The sequence below is a fragment of the Cephus cinctus genome, unplaced genomic scaffold, assembly GCF_000341935.2.
Source record: "Cephus cinctus unplaced genomic scaffold, Ccin1 Ccin1_scaffold1439, whole genome shotgun sequence".
NCBI classification, from domain to species: Eukaryota; Metazoa; Arthropoda; class Insecta; order Hymenoptera; family Cephidae; genus Cephus; species Cephus cinctus.
The window spans coordinates 155,397-161,503 of record NW_014333818.1 but is presented as its reverse complement, the minus strand read 5'-3'; the positions used below and the strand labels follow the sequence as shown (position 1 = coordinate 161,503).

Here is a 6,107-nt window from a genome sequence, read left to right as displayed (position 1 = left end):
CCCCCCTCTCTCTCTCTCTCTCTCTCTCTCTCTCTCTCTCTGCTCAGACGTGGACTCGAACCACTGCAGCGTCGCATCTTACTTTCATCTCCTCGCGTCTCTGGGCAAATCCTGAGGACATTGATAGCCTGCCGCTTTTTCCAAGGTAAACGATCTCTCTCTGCAGTCCTATGTTACTTGGACGAATCGGAAATTGGTCAAGATTTATTCATCATTCCGTCCTTCTTCCTATTTCCTTAACTCCTTCGGCTTATCTCCTCTCTCGACGATAAACACGTATACAGTACCCCGTGCCATCCATACCCACCCTCGTCTTCACTCGCACCCTCTTCAATTTTAGCATTTAGTTAGACTCTCTTTCTTCTGGCGGGTCGCGCGCGCCCGCGACACCCTTTTCATACTCAATCTCATTGCCCCGACGGTTCTCCCCCTGGTTTCGGCTCGGAGTGTCGAGGATCTTGCCTGATTTTTTATAATGCACGAAAATTGGATGACTGTGGGGACGCACGAGAAATGCAGGAAACGCGGGAAACGCGGCACCGAACCACCAAGTGTGATTCGCGCTTAGCCCACAGCCCCATCTTCCTCAGCGCTGGCTGCCTCGACCCACCGATCGACACACGGCTCGCACGCGTGCGATCAATCGATTCTCTGAGTCGAAGCTGCATTTCTCTCAGGTACCTGCAAATTACAGAATTGCTTGTTGCTTGTTGCGTTGAAAGGATTCAGTCGGAGGAATGGTGCCAGTCCAGTAGACATCAGGGAATTCAAGTTAAGAAAAATAAAAAGTATAAGCATTGAATTGCTACAGTGATAGCGCCACTGCGAGCTAAAGAGAATATCGATTCCCTGTCGTTTGCCAAATGCAATATTTTCATGCCGGGAGTCTTTGAGAATCCTCTTTGAATTTATCATATAATATGATCAGATGATAAAACTAGGTTTCTAGACAAAAGAAGATACTCGCTACGCAGAGTGATACAATCGTGACATCTACAGATATCTACATTTGTACATCTGTACCGTTTACGCAGAGATGCAGAAGGATTTCACTTTGTCATTGAACTTGTACGATATCACGAAGATGGTCCTCGATATGCTCCCAATATATTTTATAAAATTTTCCTTGACATGCATTTGATTTTTAGATATAGGCAGCGTTTAAATTTCAATGAACCTTCTGGCAAGGACCAGTTAATTAATTGGAAAGTTGGAGGTATTTTCAGGGATCGTTTGTCTGCTGTATGAGGGTAGCCACAGAGGATGAGTTTATCTGATTCCCCACGGGGGCCTTAGGTATGATGCCTTTAGCGTGGTGGTGCGGGCCTATTTTCAAGCACACGCCAGTTACCGGTAACCACCAATTCCATATAGACGAAAGAAGCACGCGCGACTCGGGTCACTTGCAGGAGCGTCGGTCTCTCGGTTGGACCGAGTCATTGAAAGAAAATTAGACGCCATCTCGAGGATGAGATAGTTTTCGGAGACGTCCAAGTGGCCGAAAATAGGAGTGGGACAGGGTGGAGGATTTCGGTGACGGCGACGAAGGCCTTGGCTGAAGTGACGTTGAGATCAGATTCGCGCACGTGACATTTCCTATCCTTCTTCTGGGTAATCCTTATAATTATTGTTATCTCTGTAATGCTATCCTTGACGGCATATCGTTCAAATTAGACTTGGACCGGATGGATTCTTCATCGCTCTGATTCCCTTTGTCGTCCTTATTCTTATCCTTCCGCCTCTATTCTGTCGGCCGTACAGCGAATTAAGAACAATGATCGAAACCGCTGAGTAGGCGCGGCGTGCAGGGCCACGAGCAGCTCCACCTCTGAAAACAAATGGTAATTAGAAATTATTAATGAAGGCCTTTCGGTCGATTTCCATGCGGCGACCTCCACCAGGGGACAATCAACTTTTGTATTGGCACAACGATAAAACTCTCTTTCTCCATGACTTTCTCTTCTGCTTTCTCTCTCTCTCTCTCTCTCTCTCTCTCTCTCTCTCTCTCTCTTTCTCTTCTCTCTCTCCCATTTCCGGATAGTCGCCTGGCGACGAACAATTTTCCTATCGGGTTAACGAGGAAAGTCAGCCGAACGACCCGTACCTCCCTTTCTCGTCATCCCTTATTCGTCCTTCAAGCTCCATTCTCTGCCCTACGTGTTCCATAGTCTGCTTCTACGCCTCCGTCATATATGTACTATTGGCTATTCGCCGCTTGCCACCCCTTCCCCCTTATTCACCGATTCGTTCGGCCGCTTGTTCCATGTAGTAGAAAAGTTTATTGTGTATTCTCTCGACGGATCGCGCGTTGTCTCTTTTTGTCGCAGCACTATACCCCGATGGTCATACTCAGCAGCAGCAGCAGCACTCTTCGATTGGATCCTTTTATCGATAATCCACGTATTAGTGCTCCACTCGCCGTTAATACTTGTCCTTTTGTTTACGCGCTAAGCAAGCCTCAACATTTTTATAGAACTCTTACGTATTTTCCTACACAACATTATCCATTGGTAGGACAAGTCCCATAAGTCATTGATTTATAAGATTCCTGTAGATTTGGAAAAGTATCAGACTAGACTGATTTGAGCCAATACGTCCGTGCGACTTAATCGTCTCCTTCCTCTTAGATTAATTTAATAGGAGGGACGCGTGCCACTCTAAAGCACCCCTTTACCGGACGGGGATAAGTTACAAGGGACACTTATCAGAATCTCGTAGCCCTTGCTTGCCATCAGGCTTCTATATAGCTTTGCCTCTTTCCTTTGAACAACCATTCCCAGACTCTCTCTCTCTCTCTCTCTCTCTCTCTCTCTCTCTCTCTCTCTCTCGCTCTCTCTCTGCAAGTAGCAGTCCACGAAAACCTCCGTTTCGGTAAAACGAGACGCAGAATCCCACAGAGATGGAGCTGGAAGCGTGTACTTTGAGCCTCAATTGACTTACATTAAATGCATTGGTCGAATTTTTTATAGTTTACCTCATAATTTTAGATGCGACACCGTATGCATCAGTTGAACATCTTCGGTTGATTGCAGACGCAGAGTGCGCGTATAATAAAGCGCGCCTTGTTACAATCCTGATCGTCTTATTCTTTACTGTCTCTTGCTTCGCTATGGCTTTCTTTTTTCTCTGTTTCTTCTTTATTTCCTGTTTTCGATCAAGAAAGAACATTTATTGGCAAATGTGTTAAAATCCTATAATTCGGCCGCGAGGAGCATAGAGATGTAATGATTAGCAATTGACGATACGTCCAGGAAAGGAAGAGGCATAGCATCGACGACCCATATTACTTCTTGGACTATGCGAAACCGCTGTTTACTTCTCAGTTGTATAACTAGGATAGTCCACTGTGATCGTGATCTGGTCGGTACTCTCCTAAACCTCTAAACGTAATTTGAATTTCATGGCAGTTTAACGATCTTAATTAGAAAGCCCTCTCTCACGCAGTCCCGGTCTGCGTCCGAGTCTTCTCGAAGCTCGAAGCACGAACCTCAAGGCGACGCGGCCGGGTCCTGGTTTCGGCTTAACCGAGCTTACCCGAACGGTAGGAGGAAATACGCGTTGGGAGGAAAGCGTGTAAGCCGCGCCAGAGGGATCCGCTTCCTTGGTTCGCTGTTTATTCTCGCATTAACGCCGCCACCTGAACTACATTCCAAGACAGATCGGGTGCGAGTTGCAAGTTGCGATTCCTCGCCTGTAGCGGCTTCCGAATTCCTTTTCTTTTTTTTTTTTAACTAAAAGCAGCGTTCAAGAAGACGCGATGGTACTCGCCGGCGTTTACAGAGACGACGCAAGTTTTGCATTCATCCGGAGTCGCCTTTTAGGAATATTCGAGCCGAATGCGACCCGGGTGCGGATGTTTCAGGACGTTACGGGACATTTGGAGTTCGTTCTCAGAATACTCTGGGAAAATAGATAGCAAGAGAGAGGGCTATGATGGAAGGGAGCCAATAGAAGGTAGTGGAAGTTGGCCAAGGCATCGGGCTCACTGGGGATCCGGGACTCCAGTGGCCACCCTAAGAGAAACATAAATAAGACAAATTGGGCGATCGACAATAGAAAATATCGAATGTACAGAACGCTCCATAAATCGGCGGCAATAGTGGGGCAGAGAGAGAGGCACGGAGGTAGCACATAGAAATAGAAGAATGAAAGGTTAGAAAAGCACAGGGGGAGAGAGAGAGAGAGAAACGAGCGTCCGCTATTGCTATAAGGGCGGCGGCGATCTTTTTATGTTCCAACGCGCTCCCTTTTGCTCTTTCAGAAATATATCTACGGCCAATATCCGCAGCCATTCTCCGGACACGTTCCTTACTGCAGCCCTAATACACTCGTCGCCAACGCGTACAAATGGAGAAGCGAATAATATACTTACTGACATTCGCATACGTTTATTTCGAACCGCCGCCAACTCAGCCAACTATCCGTTCTCTCGTAACTCTTCAATCTTTCGATTTTACGTAATCTCTTTCCTGACACTCCTGACACTCCTGAAGAAAGAAATCCCTCTCGATGCACCCGATCGTCCCCATCGCGCAAACATCCCTGCACATCGTGCGTAACTGCACATTGTGCGTAAATACGGAAGAGAAACCTCTTCCTACTTTGGCGGCGACTTCATCTCTAAAGAGACAAAATAGCGATAGTTGAGGTTCGTTTTGCCAAAAGCTTATAACTCGTGTGCACGTGGTAACAAGTGTAAGACGCTCAAGCGTTATAGCGTTATATATAAGTCTAAAGAGCGGAGGCTGAATATAACTGTCAGGTTTACGTTTACAAGCCAACTACAAATTCGGCAGAGTTATCGAGCCGAAAGAGGAAGGGAAGATTTTGCGTCTCGCTGGGGTGCTCCTAAGAAGAGTATTCTGCCACACTGCCACACTGCTACTACCAACGCTATACTACGCTGACATCACAGTCCAACCCACTTCCTCGTAGAGTTTCCTTCTTACATCCCTTAAGATCGCCTACCCGCAGTTGTTAAGAAGAGTCCCACTGGACCAATTTTACTTGGAATCGAGCCTTCCCAGCTCTGCAACCCTTTACTTTGGGCTCCACCTCTCGAGCGGGTCTCGATCATTCTCCGCCGTTTTTTATCCTATAATCGCAAGCAATTAGCTCTTTTTTCGTTTTGTCTAGTGATTGTCAGAACGATGGAGCTTCATTTCGATGCGATGAAAACGATGGATCCTCGGAAGGCGGTTGACGATGCCCCGGCTACTGTCCAGGCTGTGTGAAGTACGAACGTCAAATACGTTTGGTAGGAGATGACAACGATACTCGTGTCAGCCGATATTCCTATTCATATTCATTCCAGCCAAGTTTAATATCTCCTGCGGCTACGCTTAATAAATAAAACTTATAGAATCATATAAAACTGGTATAATTTGAATGTCTACATTTTGAAAGGTTTTTCCTTCCTTGTCTGAAATTATCTAATGTAATGGCTAGCCAGCTAGGAATCCTAGAAATAAAGAGCCGCACACACTGGCTGTCCATCGTCCACGATGCCAGACTTTACAGTCCCGTGAAAAAGCTTCGGCGAGCTTTTAAAGAAACATTCCTGCTCGCCGTTTCTACTTTCCCTTCCCTCCCTTCCCTCCCTTCCTGCCACACTGGTTCTCTTTTCTTCAGCGCTGGTCTCCCTCGCTGCCCCCTGCCGGCTAAACTTGAAGATGAATGAGACACCTTTTATCGTCCATATAATAAATACCGGCTCTTCATCTATAAAACAAACGACCCTCTGGACTTTTTGGGGGTTGTACTCAGCCTTGAGGCTTCGGGGCCTTGGATGTCCTATAATAAATGCTTTCTTTCCGCATCGAGCATTCTCGTATTCGCGAAATCGACGTCAATCTTGGGGATGCGTGCCGGGTACATGTCAACACATTCTGCACGTACCAACTCGTTAAATGTTTTCCTTTTCTCTCAATCTCAAATTTTGTCTACGTTTCTTACATCCCTTGCACGCACGAGGGAAGCTCCTCCTCCCCTCGAGCTCCGTCTCCTATCTCATTGCATCTCTCTCTCTCTCTATTGTCTTCCCTCTACCCGTTTCGTCTCTCGAGAAACATTCCAATTATCATTAGTGCCGAGCGGACGGTTGTCTC

At 46.6% G+C, this 6,107-nt stretch overlaps 1 long non-coding RNA gene across 1 annotated transcript in view; it reads left to right on the top strand.

Annotated features, from left to right (window-relative positions):
* LOC112495164 overlaps positions 1–5,338 on the top strand; it is a 30,675-nt gene extending 25,337 nt beyond the window's left edge. Inside the window, exon 4 of the long non-coding RNA XR_003061477.1 lies at positions 5,137–5,338. This is a non-coding gene — a long non-coding RNA (uncharacterized LOC112495164). The remainder of the gene's footprint in view (positions 1–5,136) is intronic.
* The last annotated feature ends 769 nt before the right edge of the window (positions 5,339–6,107 follow it).